General features: G+C 39.9%; 1 pseudogene; it reads left to right on the forward strand.

Moving 5' to 3' along the window:
• The first annotated feature begins 62 nt into the window (after positions 1 to 62).
• On the forward strand, positions 63 to 6,244 carry LOC116638508 (annotated as a pseudogene).
• The last annotated feature ends 13,319 nt before the right edge of the window (positions 6,245 to 19,563 follow it).

The following is a 19,563-nucleotide window of genomic DNA, read 5'->3' on the forward strand; positions in this document are numbered from 1 at the left end:
AGTGTGTGGAGTATATTCACTGATTTATTATCATTCACTGGGAAGCTCTACTAGATATAGCTATGGATAGGACAATCCAGGGATTAAGAATCCTCCTGGGATTCAGAATCTTTTTCTCTCAGAAGGCTTTTTCTCTCCTGTATTGGGTTTGTTTACAGAATCTTGAGCTGGGCTTTCATAGGGGTAAGGACAGGAGGGTGGCAGGGTTAAGGAGCCAGGTCTAGCCTGACTATATGGATCCCAGTTTCATCCCAGCCCACTCACCTGTCCTCAAGGAGGAACATTTTGTTTTAGGACTGGGAGGACTTTGAATACATCCCAGACAGAAATGTCAAGAAGCCAGACGATTGGAATGAGGGAATGGATGGGGAGTAGGAAGGACCTCTGATACCAAACCTGAAGTATAAGGTGAGGGCGCCTCTCCTTGCAATGGGTATGAGAAATAAGACAGAAGAGATGTAAGGTTTAATTAATAGAAAAGAAACTCTGAGATCCTGTGGTCTTCTCTCACCACACCCCACCACCCACTGCCCATAAGACTGCAGCCTCATCTGGGCCCTGCTCTCAGGGCTGGGCCTCCCTGGGACAGGGTGGTCTGGTAAAGGTCAATGCTAGAAGGGGGAGGTCCAGGAAGCGCTAGACAACGGGTTTGTCCAGAGTGGTAGAAAGCAGCTAAAGGAACATGGTCAAAACAGGAAATGGGTCTGGGGTCAGGAACCAGAAATCTCAGCACTGATCCTGAAAGGGAAAAGTGGGACATGAATGAACCAAAGGTGTCAGGGGTGGGGATGGGGGACTTCTCTTCAAGGGCTAACTCCTGACCTCCTATCAGAAGTGAGAAGAAACTAAAGAAATCAGCTATCAAATGGTCCAGAGATAAAACTGACACCAGCATGATTTTATTTGGCCACAGTTTCCTGTGTTACATATCAGGAAGAAAATGGCCCCAAGTCCCAAAGTCCTTAAATGGTGTTCCCTGTAAAGCTACATTTTCTTAATTTCATGAAGAACTTAGGCACAGAGATGGGACTAGGCTCAGAATGGGTTTCTGTCACCTTGTTCAGCTCCCTCTAGGCAGAAAGAAGAACTTGGAGGAGTCTCATGCATTAGCTCAAAAAAAGAGAAAGAAACTACAGGAATCCTGCTCTGGTATACAACTGTCTTTATAAATTGATTAGTCTTATGGGAAAATACCGATGCCATGTTCACTCTTTGGTTCTTTGTTTAGGGACAATGGAAACCTCAGATCATTGACAATCCCAATTACCAGGGGGAGTGGATTCATCCAGAAATAGACAAACCTAAATGTAAGCCTGACCCCACCATTTGTCACTATTAGAACATCAGAGTTCTTGGCCTGGACCTTTGGCAGGTAAAGTTCTCTGGGCTCAGAGCCATTAATCAACAGTCCCTCTAAAGTTTTCATAAAGTGGAGCTGCAGGCTAGAAATCACAAGACTTGAATGAGTCTTGATATTTCTACGCCTCAAACTGCTCATCTTTAAAATGGGACTAATTATATTTGTCCTGATAACAACAATAGCTAAAATGTACTGAGTCCCCACCATGTACCAAGTACCATATTAGAGACTTTGCAAATACTACCTGATTCTCACTATGAAATCTCCTATTTCTAAATGTGAAAACTGAGGTTCAGAAAAGATAAATAATTTGCTCAAAGACACATTTGGTGAAACAAAAAGCTGAGATTTGAACGTAGGTCTTTCTGAGGCCAGATTCAGGCTTCCAGTACTTTATATTGCCTTCCAGTACTTTATATTGCCTTGCTGGTCCTGCATGATTCTTGGGGCTGATTTTGGGCAAAGGGAATCATCAGAGATGTGGTAAAATTTTGAAATATTAAAATCCCCAGGGGCACCTGGGTGGCTCAGTTGGTTAGGCAGCTGACTCTTGTTTTTGGCTCAGGTCATGATCTCCAGGTCCTGGAATGGAGCCCGGCTCAGGCTCCCCACTCAGTGGGGAGTCTGCTTCAGGATTTTCTCTCTCTGTCCCTCCTGCTGCTCTCTCTCTCTAAAATAAATAAAATCTTTAAATAAATAAAAAATAAATAAAATACCCAGACAGATGTCAGATGTGATTGACCAAGCCATGATGGCAATTCTTTAAAAAAAAAATTTTTTTTTAAAGATTTATTGATTTATTTGAGAGAGAGAGAGAGAGAGTGAGAGAGAGTACAGGGAGGGGCAGAGGGAGAGGGTGGGTGAGAATCTCAAACAGACTCCCTGCTGAGTGTGGATCCTGAAGCAGGGCTCCATCTCATGACCCTGAGATCATGACCTGAGCCAAAATCAAGAGTCAGATGCTCAACTGACTGAGCCGCCCAGGGGCCCCATGATGGCAATTCTTGACCTAGCCTTTCTCTCTCTTCCAATCATCTTTCCTGGCTCTGGTTGGAAGGGAAAGAGGAGGGCTCAGATACTCAGGCCTTCATGGAGTTGTTCTCTCTCTGTCTCTCTCCCCTGAGACCTGTTATTGAAGATGGGAAGGATTCTTTCCCAACTCAGGGGAGAAGAGAGCACCTCAAGTGCTGGCCCTAGAATGAAGGCCTTAGCCCAGGAGGCCTCTGAAAGACTACAATCTATACAAAAAACAAACAAAAACAAAACCCCTGCAATCTACATAGTCTTGGAATTCCCTTGGAGAGTAAGGGAATTCACTTTTGTTAAACACAGGCCTGGGGTCAATGCTTTACCTATGTTACCTCCCTTAATTCTCATAACTCTGTAAAATAAGCACTATTGTCTCTTATTATCCCATTTTACATTTGACAGAATTGAGACTCAGGAACGTCAAGCGATGCACCCAAGAGCACACAGCTAGCGCATGGTAGAGACAGGAATCAAACAAAGGTCTGTCAGCCTTTATTTACTACTATACAATAGAGCCTCTAGAAACTTGTCTTTGAGTGTATCCTGGAAGGTTCCATAGCCAGGGAAATCTGAATCTGACCAGCCAGGGAAGTCTGTCTATAGTACAGGGCTGCCAAAGGGCTCTTGGACAGACACCCACTATATGAAGTTTTCTTGGTTTATTTATTTTCCATTTTATTTATTTCCGCTTTCTTGGTTTCCTGGCTCAGTGAGACCAGCATAGGAGTGCAGGGATATAAATTGCCACATGCACAGCAGGGGTTCAGGAAAGAAGGAGGGGAGGGAGGAAGGGAAGGAAGGAAGGAAGCAAGGAAGACATGTCCTTTCCTTCCTTTCCTATCTGAAGAATGTGGATACAGTTTGCGCAAGTTCCCATTGTTATCTCTTTTTTCAGTTGTCTCTTTTTAATAAATAATAGGAACTTTCTATATCTTGTGTAAATATGTGGTCATGTTAATATGCCTAATCTGATTGTTTCCTTAAAATGCATTGTAGTTTTTTTCACTGAAAACATTAAGGTATACATTTAAAACTGTATCTTTGTTAAAAATTTTGTACAAAATTTTAAAATGATTTGGCACTAATTGTTTTGAGCTGTATCAACCTCTCCAAGCAGGCAAAACTTCTGTCTGAGAATTTAAACCATGCTGAAGGAATGCTTCTCACACTTTAATGTGCATATGAATCACTGGAGGATCTTATTAAAATGCAGATTCTGATCCAGCATGTCTGGGATAAAGCCTGAGAGACTACATTTCTAAAACTCCAGCATTATCTCTTTAGATTGTCGTTTTTCTTGTGACAAAGTTCTGCATCATGCTCACATTATCCTTGCAGGCATCCTTTCCTTCTAGGTTCTAATCGGGTCTGACACTCCCAGGTCTTACTTCACCCGACACACTTAACCAACTGGACACATCCAGTTTACCACTGGGTCCCTGCACCTTATTGGAAAAGCCTAGTGACTCTCAGCATGGAGATAGGTGGGAATTCCCTCACCTGTCCTGGCCCAGCTGGGGTTTCCAGCCTTCAGAGGCTCTGTGAGCCCAGTTGTCCTCCTGGTGGGACCTAGCCTAGAAAGCTGGTCAACTTTCCTGCCTGGTCCCTGACCCTTTCACCCTTTGTTCTGACTCCTCGATACACAATCCCCTTGCTTTTGTTGTTGTTGTTGTTTTTAAGCAGAAGTAGTTGCATTGTTTCATCAGGCAGAGGCTGGGAAAAGATGGCCACAAAGAAAGAAAATTCTTTCTCTTGGGTGCCAGGGTGGCTCAGTCAGTTAAGCGTCTGCCTTCTGTTCGGGTCATGATCCCAGGGTCCTGGGCTTGAGCCCCACATTGGGCTTCCTGCTCAGCGGGGAGTCTGCTTCTCCATCTTCCCCCCCCCACACACACACTTGTGATCTCACACTCTCTCTCAAATAAATAAATAAAATCTTAAAAAAAAAAAAAAGAAAACTCTTTCTCTTACTTTTGGGACCTCTTATGATCTTTGAAGGAATAATGACACAAAAGGCAATGGTATAGCTAAGCCACAAGGCAAACACATTGATATCCCTTAAGTCGTATGGTCTGTGAGGCTGGAGGACTACTTACCATCTCCCTTTTACTGATGAGGAGGAAGAGAGCTCAGAGAGGTGACTTGACTTGTCAAGATGCGATAGCCAGTAAAGTGCCCAAACCTACACTCTTTCCATTTTATGATTCCAGTGGGATATAGCACAGGAAACAGGTAACTTGCAGTGAGCTAACTTTTCAGGCTTTACAGTCTAACCAGGTGCTTTCTTGTGCATTGTTTTCTTCTAAGAGCTGTATGAAGAAAGCAGGTAAGGTCTAGTTTCTTCCATTTGTCAGATGAAAACATGGAGGCACAGAGAGGATGTATGTAGACCAAGATCATTCCACTAGCAAGTTTTAGGAAGCAAAACTGGCCCTTGTGTCCTGATTTTTAATTGAATGCAGAACCATGAGTTTAGTGTGAGGGGGATGGGAATAAAGGGGCACTGAAGAGAACAGGGAAGATTAGAAATATTTTTTGTGGGAGTAAGGAAAATGGAAGAGCCAATAAATGAGCTGTTCTCTAACCAAGACTGCTGATAACTCAAAAGAGAAAAAAAAATCACAAAGGTAAAAAAATCTCTTAAAGTTGTACAAGGAATTATTAAAACCAGCTAAAAAATGGCTCAGAGCAAATAACAATCTCTATTCAAAGCAGCTATTTTGTCATTTATTCTGTTGGAGGCAGGGTTGGTGGGATGATATAAGCCAAATAAAAGTCTTCTCATCAAAACAAAACAAAACAAAACTTTTTTCAAACCTTGGAGGAGGGGACACATGATAACTCATGTTGCAAACTTTCTTTGGGTCACACAACTGCTCCCACACAATTAACTAACATACTGCTAAAGCAAAGAAATACAGAATGACCCTCTTTTTGCTCCTTCTGAAACAGATCCAGATATTGAAAAGTTATGATAATTATTGCCATCTACTGAGTGACTATTATCTGCCAGACACTGTGTTTTACATATATTATTTCTAATTCTTATGACAACACTGCAAGGGAGTTATTCTCAATATTTTACTTATGAGGGAAGAGGCTCAGGGGAGTTGAGTAATTTGCCCAAAGTCATACAGCTAGTATGTGGTTGAGCCGGTCTGTCTGACTCGATGACTCATGCTCACTGTATTCTGTTCCTTTATCATTAAATTAACACACACTGGACTTATATATATGCCATTGACTTAGTTCATCTTTTCCTTTAATTATAAATACTAAATATATTATTTTAAGAAAACAGAGAAATATGGTAGAGAATCTAAATTCTGCTCATACTTCTTGTCAAACCTTTTTCTTTTGTTCTCTTCATTTTTCTGATTACATTAAAGAGAGAATCTTTAAAAGGGCATCTCCAAGTGGCATCAAAGGTGGGTCCCATCAGTATGAGCTGGGGCAAGAGCCACTGGGCAGCAATTTGGAGCCTAGTAAAGTGATGAAAATCTCTTCATAATAGTGGTCAGAGGTTTGAGGAACACAAATCTTGGGAACTAGTAAATTAACTTCCTTCTAGAGTGGATCAGCTAAGGTGGTACAACATTTTGGACCCTCTATATTATTAATCACCTTTGTATTCCCCCATTCTGCCTCAATTATTGATTAAAATCTCTGGGCCCATGGCCTTTGAATTTGCACTTAGCAAGTGAATTTTTAAGCCCTTCAACCTCATTCTAATCCCACTGTTCTCATTTCAACAGGTAAAATCAGGTAGCATCTTTGACAATTGCCTTCTTACAAATGATGAAGAGTTTGCTGAAGAAACTGGAAATAAGACCTGAAATAAGAAAAGTAAGGTATTCCCCCACCCTGAATTCCAGATGTCTGACTCCTCAGTTGTGCAGTGTTCTTTACATTTGCAAAAGCAGCCTAATAGTCATTATCTCATTTGCTGGTCACATTTTCCTGAGAGGAGGGGGGAGGAAAGAACTCACATTCATTGGACTTATGTATATGCCATATATATAACAACTTTGTACTTGAGCACTTTCCAAAAGTTATCCCACTTAGCCCTCAAAATCACCTAACAAGACAGATATTATTCCCATTTTTTGGATCTGGGAACTGAGATTCAGAAAGTATATATAAACTGCTCAAGGTCATGCCCAGCCTTAAACTTGGTGAATTAGAAGTCACACTCCTTCTGTGTCATGCTCCCTGCTCACAGTGTGGTGATCTAGAAGGCGGCTGCTGAGCCTATATCTAAGCATGCCTTGGAGAAAGAAGGAAGGTGTTAGTGGTGTTCACCAGCTTTCCTGCTCTCCTAGAACTGTTTTATGGGTGGAGTAATAATTGGGACAATGGCTTCATGACTACCTGGTTCTGTAGGAAGGTCCATTCAAGCAGGTTTGTGGCCAGTGACAGGTCTGATTACCCAGTAGGCAGATTAAGCTCATGCTTAGAATACCAGCAAAGCACAAGCACCCAAAAAAACCTTTTTGAGAGACTTTTGTACTTATTATTTCCAAAGAAGCATTGAAGTAGTCATCATGGAAAAATAAAAATCTATGAAGCCTTTTTACACTTTTTAGTCTGGTTTTGTTTTGTTTTTACTTTGGGGTTATCATCTAAAACTGTTTTGTTGAGGCAATATTACATATTGGTTAAGAGCATGAATTTTATTGGGGCACCTGGGTGGCTCAGTCGTTAAGCATCTGCCTTCGGCTCAGGTCATGATCCCAGGGTCCTGGGATCGAGCCCCGCATCGGGCTCCCTGCTCTGCGGGAAGCCTGCTTCTCCCTTTCCTACTCCCTCTGCTTGTGTTCCCTCTCTCGCTGTCTCTCTGTCAAATAAATAAATAAAATCTTTAAAAATAAATAAATAAAATGCTTTAAAAAAAAAGAGCATGAATTTTATTTTATTTTAATTTTTTTAGAGAAAAAAATTCTTTATTGAAAAATAAAAGGAAACTAACTCTAACCCAGCCAAATTTACAGATCAAGGGAATTCAGTGCTTATTTATATACTACATCAGAAAAGTTGCTGTCTGACATGAAACATTACCGAAGATTAAAAATGATATTGCTAAATATATATCTTTTAAAGAATGATTGCTACACAGTTATATGATCTATAGTGAATTCCAGTTTCAGTAAGAGCAAGAGCATGAATTTTAGAGTTAGATTGCTGAGGTTCAAATCCAGGCTCCATCACTTACTAGCTGTATGACTTTGCGCAAGTTATTTAACCTTTCTGATCTTCAGTTTACTCATCTATAATTTGAGAATGATGATAGCAACTCTCTTATAAGTTCCTGGCATACAGTAAGTGCTCAATGTATGGTACCCATTGTTATTAAACCATACATTCACTCAATAAATATTTATTGAATGCACTGTTATAGGTCCTGAAGATCTATCAGTGAAATAAAATAGAAGTTTCTGTCCTCATGGGGATTACACTCAGTTAGGAAAGACTAACAAGAAACATATAAATAAGTCAATACCATATGTGTGAGATAAGCTATGGAGAACAATAAAGCAATAGAGAAGGCTATGATCATGAGGTTTTTGCTCTTTTATTATAGGGGTGGTCAGGAGAGGCTTCATTGAGTAAACAACATCTATGAGACTTGGAGGAAGGAGCAAGCCAAGCAGGTATCTGGGGAAGAAAACCCAGGGAGAAAGAATAGCAAATGCGAAGTCACCCAAGTAGAAGCATAACTTGCTTACTCAGGAGTAAGAAGCCCAGCGTGATTAGACCTGAATGAGAGAGAATGAGAGTAGTTAGGTCCATATCCCTGAGTAAAGTGGGGAACCACTGGAAACATGTTTAGCAAAGGAGTGATATGAACTGGCTGACAGTTTAAAATATTACTCTGGCTGCTATGTTGTAAAAGATGATAGGAATAAAAAAAGACTAGTAGAACAAAGGCAGAAGCAGGTGATAGTGGTGGAGGTAAAAAGAAAAGCTCAGATCCATTTTGAAGGCAAAACTCACAGGAGTGATGGATTAGATATGGAATATGAGTAAGAGTAAACAAGGGTGGCTCCAAGGTTTTTTACTCAAGTGACTAGAGGATGAAGTTACTGAGATAGAGAACAAAGAAGGAGCATATTTGGGGGTGGGGATGGGGACAGAAATAAAAGACCATAATTGTTAAATGTTAAGTCACATATGATTATTAGAAATCCAAATGTCAAAGAGGCAATTGAGTATGAGTCTGGTTAAGAGATATAAATTCAGGAATCATAATCAGCCTACAGGTAATACTGAAAACCCCCATGAAGCTGGGTAAAATCCCCTAAGGAATGAGTAAAGGAGATTCAAGGATAAGTTTTGGGGTACCTCAATATTTAGAGATCAAGAAGATAAAGTGGAACAAGCAAACAAGACAGAAAGAGTAGCAAGCAAGGTAGGAAAAGAACCAAGAAAGAGTTGTATCCTATAGATCAAGTCTAATATTTTAAGGGGAGAAGGAATGATCGCTGGTGTCAAAAGGTCAAGAAAGATGAAGCCTGAGAATAGACCAGTGTTTTTAGGACATGGAGTTCATGTGACTCTGACAAGAACAGTTTCAATGGAGAGATATAGGGGAAAAAATGGGTTCAAGAAAGAAAGGAAGAACAACTAGAGACTCCAAGTATAGACTAGTCTTTTGAGAATTTTACTGTAAAAATGGTAGAGAAAACGGGGTGGTAGGTAGTAGAAAATGTTGGTCAAGATTTTTTTTTAATATATATATATAGAGAGAGAGAGATCCTCCTGCCTACATGTATGCTAGTGGGTATGATCCAATAAAGAGAGAAATCAATATAGGAGATACAGAGAATTTCTGGAGCAACATCCTTGAGAATATGAGAGTGGATGAGATCTAGTGCCCAGGAAGATGAGTTGGCTTTCCATAGGAGTATGGATATTTCATCCATAATTGCAGATGTAAAGAATGAAAACATGAGAGTAAAAACAGGTGGGTGGGTAGATATGGTAGTGAGGGGTTTTCATCAGTTGAATTCTCTGGGAAGCAGACACCAAGATGGAGCTAGAAATGTAGGATATTTATTGGGAATAATGTTGGGGAGAGATGAAGGGCAGAGGGTACAGAAATAGGTAGAAAAGTCTGACACCTGCAAAAGAAGGATTGGGTAAGAATTGCTGTGAGGGCAGCACAGCTCTGAGAAAGTCTCACCTACCCAACAGGGCTCCAGTGGAAAGACTGCCTATAGAGGAGTTCTCTGTTAGGGATGGCCAGACCCTAGCACCCCCTCCATGCTCAGCCACTGTCTGGGGGCTGCTTTGGAATAGCATGTCCTAGGTTCAAATGCTGCAGTAGATCCCCAGGCTCTACAGCTACGAGCCAACAGCTCACTGCACACCTCACCACTGACTGACAGGTTCTTCTTCAAGGAAAATCCATGTGGCATAACTGCATGGCTGCCACAGAGTATGTGGAAAATTTCTTCTGATTGTGAAATAGGAAGTGAGATTTAACAACTTAACCTGAGATTGAGAAAGATGTGCTGGAGGTTTGAGGAGAAGAAGAAGATGAGAAATAGTTATCCAAGGAGAAGTAGAGTGAATCAACCACAGAAATACAGTGGGCTTACTGGCTCACCTGAATTTAGTCATAATGAGTTTAAAATGAGAACAACAGGTTTGGTTTTATTGTTTTCTCTAGCTATTTTTTCCTAGGTGCAAGCATGGAGAGTTGGATTTAACCAGAGTTGAGGGTTTGCTTAATAAAGGGAGGGCAAGGGAATTGAGGATGTTTGCAAGAGAGTGATCACACAAAAATTAAGAAAGGAGAAAAGGGAGGACACGAGCTGGTTGAGGTCTAACGAAAAATAGATAGGCTCCAAATGGCCAACAGACACATGAAAAAGTGCTCAACATCACTCAGCATCAGGGAAATCCAAATCAAAACCTCAATGAGATACCACCTCACACCAGTCAGAATGGCTAAAATTAACAAGTCAGGAAATGACAGATGTTGGCGAGGATACAGAGAAATTGGAACCCTCCTACACTGTTGGTGGGAATGCAAGCTGGTGCAGCCACTCTGGAAGACAGTATGGAGGTTCCTCAAAAAGTTGAAAATAGAGCTACCCTATGGCCCAGCAATTGTACTGCTGCGTATTTACCCCAAAGATACAAATGTGGTGATCCGAAGGGGCACATGCACCCCAATGTTTATAGCTGCAGTGTTCACAACAGCCAGACTATGGAAAGAGCCTAGATGTCTATCAACAGATGAATGGATAAAGAAGATGTTGTATATATATATATACACACACACACACAATGGAATATTGTGCAGCCATCAAAAAGAATGAAATCTTGCCATTTGCAACAACGTGGATGGAACTAGAGGGTATTATGCTAAGTGAAATAAGTCAATCAGAGAAAGACAAGTATCATATGATCTCAGATGTGTTGGAGGAATTTGAGAAACAAGACAGAGGATCATAGGGGAAGGGAGGGAAAAATGAAACAAGATGAAACCAGAGAGGGAGACAAACCATAAGAGACTCTTAATCTCAGGAAACAAACAGGGTTGCTGGAGTGGAGTGAGGTGGGAGGGATGGGATGGCTGGGCGATGGACATTGGGGACGGTAGGTACTATGGTGAGCACCGTGAATTTTGTAAGGCTGATGAATCACAGACCTGCACTCCCGAAACAAATTATACATTATATGTTAATAAAAAGAAAAAAGAAAAATAGATAGGCTCAATGGATTGTTGTAGGTCCAGGTGGAGCTGAGGAGTTGGTGGAGTTGGTGGTCTCTGGTTACCTTTGGCAAGAGCAGTTTTGGTAAAGAAAGGAGGGTGGAAGCCGATGAGCGAGTAGAGCAGTGAGGGGGAAGTGGAGAAATAAAGATCTTAATTGTAGCCAGTGCTTTCCAGACATAAGAAAATGAAGGCCTGATTGAAAGAGAAAGTTTTTTTCTCTAATAAATGTGGGAAACACAACAAGATGTCAAGCATTTGCTCCCAGCAGGATTCTAGAAGGCCCCAGCCTACTGGGCTTGCAGGTTCTCAGTCTAGCTTTGTCCCCCAAAACTGGGTAAAAGACCAGTTGGCTCAGGTACACTAGGTGAAGATTAAAGCCCTAGAGGAATTTAGATTGTATCCCTTCTTTAATGACCCTTTGGGTAGAAAAATCTATGAAGTTGACTCTAGGGGTCAAATTCTGGGACCTAGATGAACACATTAGCAAACATAGAAGGAGTCCCATTTCTGACCTATTGCAAGTTTGTACTGATCACAGGTCAAAAGCAAATTCAAAGAGTTCCATAAAGATTGTGTTACTGGATATAGCAGAAACAGGACCAGACTCAGATCCAGAAAACCTGGGTTTCTAATTCTAGTTCTACCGCTCACCAGCTATACAGCTTGGGCAAGTCATTTAATCAGTCCAAACCTCAGATCCCTTATCTAGGAAGTGGGACTAGTAACATTTACCTCATAGATGGTTGTGAGGAATAGAGATAACGTGTGTAGATTGTCTAGCACTATGCTTAGCAATGCTGTAGGCATTCAGTAAATGATTGTTGAATATGAACAAGTTATATTTATGAACAAATTACACACACACAGAGTTCTCTCCACCGCACACATACTGAAAATTTGTATGTAAGCAAACACCATCCCAGAAATCTTTAAGAGTGTGGGAAGACACCCAACATTTCTAAAGTGGGTTAACTTTGTTGATACCATCTGTAAATTATTTTGAAATTCTACATTCTAAGCAGTACAAAGAGAAGCAATGGAGGGAACTACGTGAAGAAATGGAAAAAGAAAACAGGCAGGAGAAGCCAAGAAGAAAAAAGAAAAGGAGGAGGAAAGAGAAGATGACATCTGGGGAGTTGAAGAAGAGGGAAGTGAAGAGGATTCTGCTGAGGAACCAGGAAATGACAGGCAGCGGAAGGAAGATGATGCCAAAGGAGCCATTCTGGGTAAAAATGAAGAAGTCTGTGTTGACCAGAGGGATGAACTGTAACTGGGTAAAAAAAAAAACCTTACACTCAGAGGCAAGTGATGTTGCTTGGAAGGAGAAATGTTGATGAGGTTAGCAGAATCTGGGGAGCAAAAGTATGTGCTCTTTTTGAACAAATTTTGGATTTGTATTTCTACTCTACCTCCTTTAGTCTGTATGACCTTGGGAAAGTCACAACACCTCCTGGGGCTTCTATTTCCTTATCAATGGAAAGGGAGTGATAATTCCTATTTCATGAGGTTGTGGTATGGACTAAATGAGCCATGTGTGTACACTGCCTGATATAACTATATAGTCAACAAATAGCCACAATTCCTACTATCATTATCGTGGTGTTTAGGAAATTAATTGTTGGTAAATAAGCTTCTATATGAACTTGATCCTCACTTTCAATTTATCTCAGTACATCCAGGGAATTCTATTTTGTGTAAATATCTGTATTACTTAGTATTTACTGAGTAGTTCTGATGGTTATACTTGTGGGTGATGATGTTTTCTTCTTACAGATGTATCAAACACTTAAAAACAAAATCAGACTTCCTCTTAACATAAAGAAGTTATTTTGTCAAAGTCCTTTTGCTTCTCTGCTGTTTTGTGCCCTAATTTTTATTTTTTTATTTTTTATTTTTTATTTTTTTTTAAAGATTTTATTTATTTATTTGACAGAAAGAGACACAGTGAGAGCAGGATCACAAGCAGGGGGAGTGGGAGAGGGAGAAGCAGGCTTCCTGCTGAGCAGGGAGCCCGATGCGGGGCTCGATCCCAGGACCCTGGGATCATGACCTGAGCCGAAGGCAGACGCTTAACGACTGAGCCACCCAGGCGCCCCTGTGCCCTAATTTTTAAATAATTGTTACTTGTTTGCAGGGTTGCTGGTCTTACACTTATCTTTTCTTCCCACCTGCTCACAACATCACTATCATAGGCATTCACATAGCTCTTTACAGAATGCAAAGCACTTTCCCATAAATTTGAGGAGTTCCTGCCATGTGCTCACTTAACCCCCACAGCAGCAATTGTAGAGGATACCATTATTATCTTCATTTTACAGATGTAGAAACTGCTTAGAACAGGCAAGTCATTTGCTAAGGGTAAGGGACAGGGCCAGTATCTGAACTCAAGTTCATCTGGCTCCAAAGCTTTTCCTTCCGTTGCACTAGGCTGTTGAATGAGTGAGCAAATAGCTCTTATATTGAATACAGATTGTAGGCATCATCTGACACAGAAGAAATACCATTTTAAGATAAATAAGCAAAAAGTAGTTTTCCTCTTTAAAATTTTTTTTCCCCAAAAACCAAACATACAGAGAAGCAATTGAGAGAAGTGTGACAGTCTTTTCATATTAAGAAGTGATACAGCTAATGTGACAGCCGGCTGTTTGAGGCCACCGAGGTGGATTCCTGGCTCCATTTACTTATCAGCTGTATTTTCTCGGGCAAGTGCTCTAACTTTCCTGTGTCTCATTTTTCACATTTGTGAGACGGGGTTAATAACAGGACCTACCGCAAACTCAGCTGTGAGGATTAAATGCTGACTCCTTCCTGCCTTTGTTTTACAAGAAGTACACCAAGGACTAATTCCAGGCTAGCCGGGGGGTCAGGCCCAGACCCAGCTGTCATATGATAGCACAGGGCTACAAATATGGGCCCGGAACACAGTAGGTGCTCGATAAATATTAGTTGAAAGATTGAACAAAACTCTGCCTGGTGTTTTCAGGGAAGATTTCATGAAGGAAGTGACTTTTGAGCCAGATCTTGAAGAATGTGTGTGAGTACGTCTGTGGACCAAATTTCAGAGTCAAAGAGCAGGGCACCCAGGTAACAGGAGTTGGGTGGTGAGTCAGGGAGGAATAGTAGGTATTCCTTCTCATTTTTTCCCATAGGTTGGTGCCTAGTGTATTTTCTGAGCCTTATAATCTTTGGAATATTCTGGCTTGGGAAACTTGGCCTTTGTAGAGGAGGCAAAACTTTACCTCTGTCCTTTTGGGGTCTTTGGCCGGGCCTGAAAATTGAATTGACATAACACAGATGAACAGGAGAAAAGCATACACATTTACTTAATATAAATTTTATGTGACACAGGAGCCCTCATAAGGAAATGAAGGCCCAAAGAAGGGGCAAAACTTAAATGCTTTTAAACGAGGTTTAACAAACAGAGGCAATTGTGGAAAGATAACGAAAACGTACAGGGAGGCTATAGGAAGATAAGAATTATTTTAACAAGGTCTGCTTGTGCAGAATTCTCTGTTTCAACTTTCTGTCCTTGATGATAAGAATGTTTCTTTTCTCCTGGTAGATGGAGAGCAGCTCTCACGTGGGAGTTTATCTCCTGTTTTCAGGAAGAAAAGAAATCAGAGTGTCTCCATTGTATCTGCTGTTTTTCAAGTGCTTTTCACTAAAAATAATCTTTATACTAGAGTGGCATTTTTGGGGTGGCATATTTTGGCACCCTTCATTTTTATACCTATTTATTTAACATAAGCATCTTCCATTGTGAACAAGAGTAAAGCTTTTGGTGCCTGAGCCTGAACATTGTATTGGGGCTGGAGGGCTGGCTTGTGGGTAATCTATATTTTAGGCATTCCAGTTTGATGCGAGCATTGTTTACTACCAATGTCTGCCCCCACCAGATAAAGATACTGATTTTCATGCAAAAGAGTAAAAGAGTAAAAAAAAAAAAAAAAAAGACTAAACAATATGGATCTATTTAAATATTTTTTAAAGCTGCTGCTTTGGGAATCTTAAACAAATTTTTTTTAAATAAGGGGTGACTGTGCGGTTCAGTTGGTTGGGCATCTGACTCTTGATTTCTGCTCAGCTCATGATCTTGGGTTTGTGAGATCGAGCCCCACATCTGGCTCCATGCTCAGTGGGGAGTCTGCTTAAGATTCTCTCTCTCCCTCTCCCTCAGCCTCCCCCCACTCTCTCTTTTTCTCTCTCTAAAATAAATAAATAAATCTTAAAAAAAAATTAGGGGCTCAGTTGATTGAACATCCAACTCTTGATTTTGGCTCAGGTGTTGATCTCAGAGTCATGAGATTGAGCCTTGTGGCAGGCTCTGTGCTCAGTGGGGAGGCTCTCTCTTCCCTCTGCCAACCTCCTCTCCCCCCGGCTCACTCTCTCTCAAATAAATAAATAGATCTTAAAAAGAATTAAAGCTGATGCTTTGGGGCATGCAACTCTTGATCTTGGAGTTGTGATTTCAAGCCCCACATTGGGCGTAGAGCTTACTTTAAAAAATAAAAAAAAAATCATTCAAAAAAAGCTGCTGCTTTTACATTTATTAAGTTTCTTTTATATTTATTTTGATAAATTGTACAAACATTATTTCAGAAATTAAGGTAATTTAACAAGGGAAAATACATGTATAGTTCCACCCTTTCTGCACAGACTTGGAAATTTTTTGTATTTCCTTCCAGGTCTTGTCTTTTGAACACCACCATTCTGCCACTGAAACATAATCCTCCAGATGAGGTTTTTGTTGTTGTTGTTTAAGATTTATTATTTATTTGGGAGAGAGAGAGAGAGAGAGAGAACATGAGCACAAGAGTAGGGGGAGGGATAGAGGGAGAGGAAGAGGGAGAGAATCTCAAGCAGACTCCCCACTGAACGTGGAGCCTGGCACAGGGCTCGATCTCACAACCCCAAGATCATGACCTGAGCTGAAACCAAGAGTCAGATGCTCAACTAACTGAGCCACCCAGACGCCTGAAGTTTTTTTTTTTTAATTCTGATTATAGATTTTATTTTAGAAAATAACAGGTGTTCAATGTAAAAATTTGGAGTCTATAAGCATATTAAGAAGAATAAAAAAATTTCTCATTATCACCAAATCCAGAGACAACTATACAATACCTATTGTCTTTCCTCCCAGTATTATGTTCATTTATTGATTGGATGGTTTGACTTTAGTTGTAGAGGGTTTAGTTAACCACACTCCTCAGTACGTGGCATTTTATCATCTTAGTTGGTATTATACTTTTAAGTTTTGTTATTTATTTTTTCCCTTTTAGTCCCCTCCCTTCCCCCACACAGGCAACTAAGTTTTACTTGGTGTATATCTTTTCATTTGTATATGTTCTTATAAAATGTGAATTTTGTTTGGTATGGATGTATTTTAATTTATGCAAATGGTACAGTGTTTAAATCTCATTTTGTTTCTTCAGACTTTTCACTGAACACTGTTTTTCAAATGCATTCATATTGCTGTGTATACATCTAACCCATTGCTTCTGATTGCTGTGTAATTCTTCATGATATAAAATTTTCTATATTTTAGTCATCTATTCTCCAGTGATAGACCACCAAACAGGTTGCCTTTAAGTCCTCACCATCATAAATAACACTGTGATTAATATTTTAATCCTTTGTGTGTCTGCGTAAGAATTTCTTTGAGATATATCCCAGGAGAGGAACTGTGGGCTCCTAGAGTATGTGAGTTTGTAATTATCATAATTTATATCAGATTGCTTTCCATAAAGGCCATAGCAGTGTACTCCTGCCACCATGTGTAAGGATTCCAGCATCCCCACAACTGCACCAGCAAGCATTACCAAACATTCTAATTTTTATAGTTTGATAGGTGTAAAACAACAGCACATTGCTGTTTCAATTAACATTTCTCTGATTTTTTTTAGCATCTCTTCATATCCCTTTTGATTTTTGAATTTCTTCTCTGTTCATGTCTTTTGCTTATTTTTCTCTAGAGGTTGCTGTTCATATTTACTTGCAAGAGTTTTGTATGCTAAGTATTTCAAATAACTTCTCCCATTCTCTCATCCAGTTACTTTGTCTTTCATCTAGTTACAGCGTGTTTTGTTAAATGGGAATCCTTATTATTCATCAATATTACTGTGTTATAGTCTGTGACTTTGAAGTTTTGCCTTTCCCTTCTCCTTGGCCACAAACTATAATAGTCTTCTATTTTTTTTTAAATAATTTTTTCACATTTATTATGTCTTTAATTCTCCCAGAGTCCAGCCTTGTATGAGGTGTAGAATTGTTAAAATATGGTAATTTTAGGATTCAAGCCTTGATGTATCGGTTTCTGAGAGGGAGATATTAAAATCTTCAGTTACAATTATGCATCTATCTATTCCTCTCTGCCATTCTGTGTGTCTTAAGACTATATAATTAAGTGCACCTATGTGTTTGCCTGTTGTTTCTTTTATGAATATATAATTACTTTTTATCACTTTTTATCTTTTGAGACTAAAATTTCTTTTTGACAGAATTCAGGTCACAACTCAGTTCATATCTTCCTCATGTATCTCTTTTCATCTTTTTATTTTTAATCTCTCTATCCTTTTATGTTTTAAGTGTGTCTCTTATAGCCAATTTATTGTTGGATGTAATTTTTAAAAATTCAATTGGTGAGATTAACTTATTTGCATTTGATGTAATTAATATATATTAAGATTTAGTCCTACCATCCATTCACTATGCATTCCTTTTTATTTTTTATTTCCACCACTGGAGAGGCTGAATTTTCTTCTGCAGGTTTAAATTTTATATATAATATTATACTTCTTTTGGTAGTTACCCACTGGCTTCAGACTCATACCCATGGGTTTAGAGAGTTCCTCCATCTTAACAGCTTGGACAAAAGCCTAAACAAAAGTTCCAAGCTTGACACCCAAAGATCTGATGTGTCATGTGCTCATGTTGATCCAATCACTGTTGCTGAGATGCAAGGTACTTGATTTCTAAAGGAAACACAGGGTACCATTACAAAAGGAAGAATGGAGGCTGGGAGACCACAGAACAATGTATGTCCACTTCATACTAAATCAACTTCTTCAAGCCTCATTTTCTTCATCTGTGAAATGGCAATGATAATACCTATCTCAAAGGGGTGATATGAGGAGCAAATTGGGTAATAGATATGAATTGTATCTCTTGTGAATCATAAAGTGCTATACAAAGATTAGTTTTAATTCTTGCTCTTGCATTTCTCACATGGCATCATTTTATCTCTATGTATTTGTATTTATTTGTATTGTGTATCTGTATTTATTGTTGGCATTTATCTTTACTGCCAAATGGGAAAATGTCATCCTAGCCAGCACTCTCCCTAAATTGTGCCAATGCCTGTAGAACTGATTTTTTTCTTTCCAGAGAACAATGAATGAGCAAGATGTCAGGATGGTGTTTGACTGGGGAGTAAGTTTCTATCCAAAGAGCCCTGAAGTTTCAGAGCAGGTTAATTTGCTAGTAGACAGCTGAAAGTTTGGTGCAATAGAGCCAAACTGGGCTCTGGTTCTTTCTCTGCCCCAAATTAGTTGTGTGGCCTTAGGCAGATCACATAAACTCTCTGAGCCTGAAAAATGGATGTCACAAGAAGATCTACCTCTTAAAGTTGTGGTAGGATTAGATAAGATTATATGTAAAATGCCCTGGCCTTAGACACTAAGTCTTAAACTTGTGAGACACATACTCAAATCTCTTTCTTGAGCACTTATCAATTTCCATTCTGCTACATCATGGCTAGGTTGAATGCAGGTTCTTTCTCATCTCTGAAGTACATTGAATTGCTCTGTTTTCTTAGAGAATAACTGTTGTTTCCCTCAAGGTCCCATGTCTTCAGAATTTAGGCCAGGAATACTTGCCAGCAGAATAGAGTCTCACAAGAGATCCTGTTTGTTATAGGCAACTGAAGTTGATAATTCTTTTTTTTTTTTTTTTTTAAGATTTTATTTATTTATTTGACAGAGAGAGACATAGTGAGAGAGGGAACACAAGCAGGGGGAGTGGGAGAGGGAGAAGCAGGCTTCCCGCTGAGCAGGGAGCCCGATGTGAGCTCGATCCCAGGACCCTGGGATCATGACCTGAGCTGAAGGCAGACGCTTAATGACTGAGCCACCCAGGCGCCCCTGAAGTTGATAATTCTAATTTTTTCCACATGTGAAGATTTCGATTCACCCTAGACTGAAAGTGTATACCTGCTATGTTTACTGGACTAGGCTCTTCTACTACATGATTGCTCAGAAACCTATAATAATCCCGTGAATTAGGTACTAATATCCCCATTTTACTGACAGGGAAATAGAAGGTCATATAAATTAAGTAACTTGACCAAGATGACACAGTTGAGAAGAAGGGAGACAGTCTAGTGTAATGGAAGGAAGATGGGCTTTGGAGTCAGAAAGATCTAAATTAGGATCCCAGCAGGACCATATACTAGGTC

This window comes from Phoca vitulina, unplaced genomic scaffold, assembly GCF_004348235.1.
Source record: "Phoca vitulina isolate PV1807 unplaced genomic scaffold, GSC_HSeal_1.0 scaffold2, whole genome shotgun sequence".
Lineage (NCBI taxonomy): Eukaryota > Metazoa > Chordata > Mammalia > Carnivora > Phocidae > Phoca > Phoca vitulina.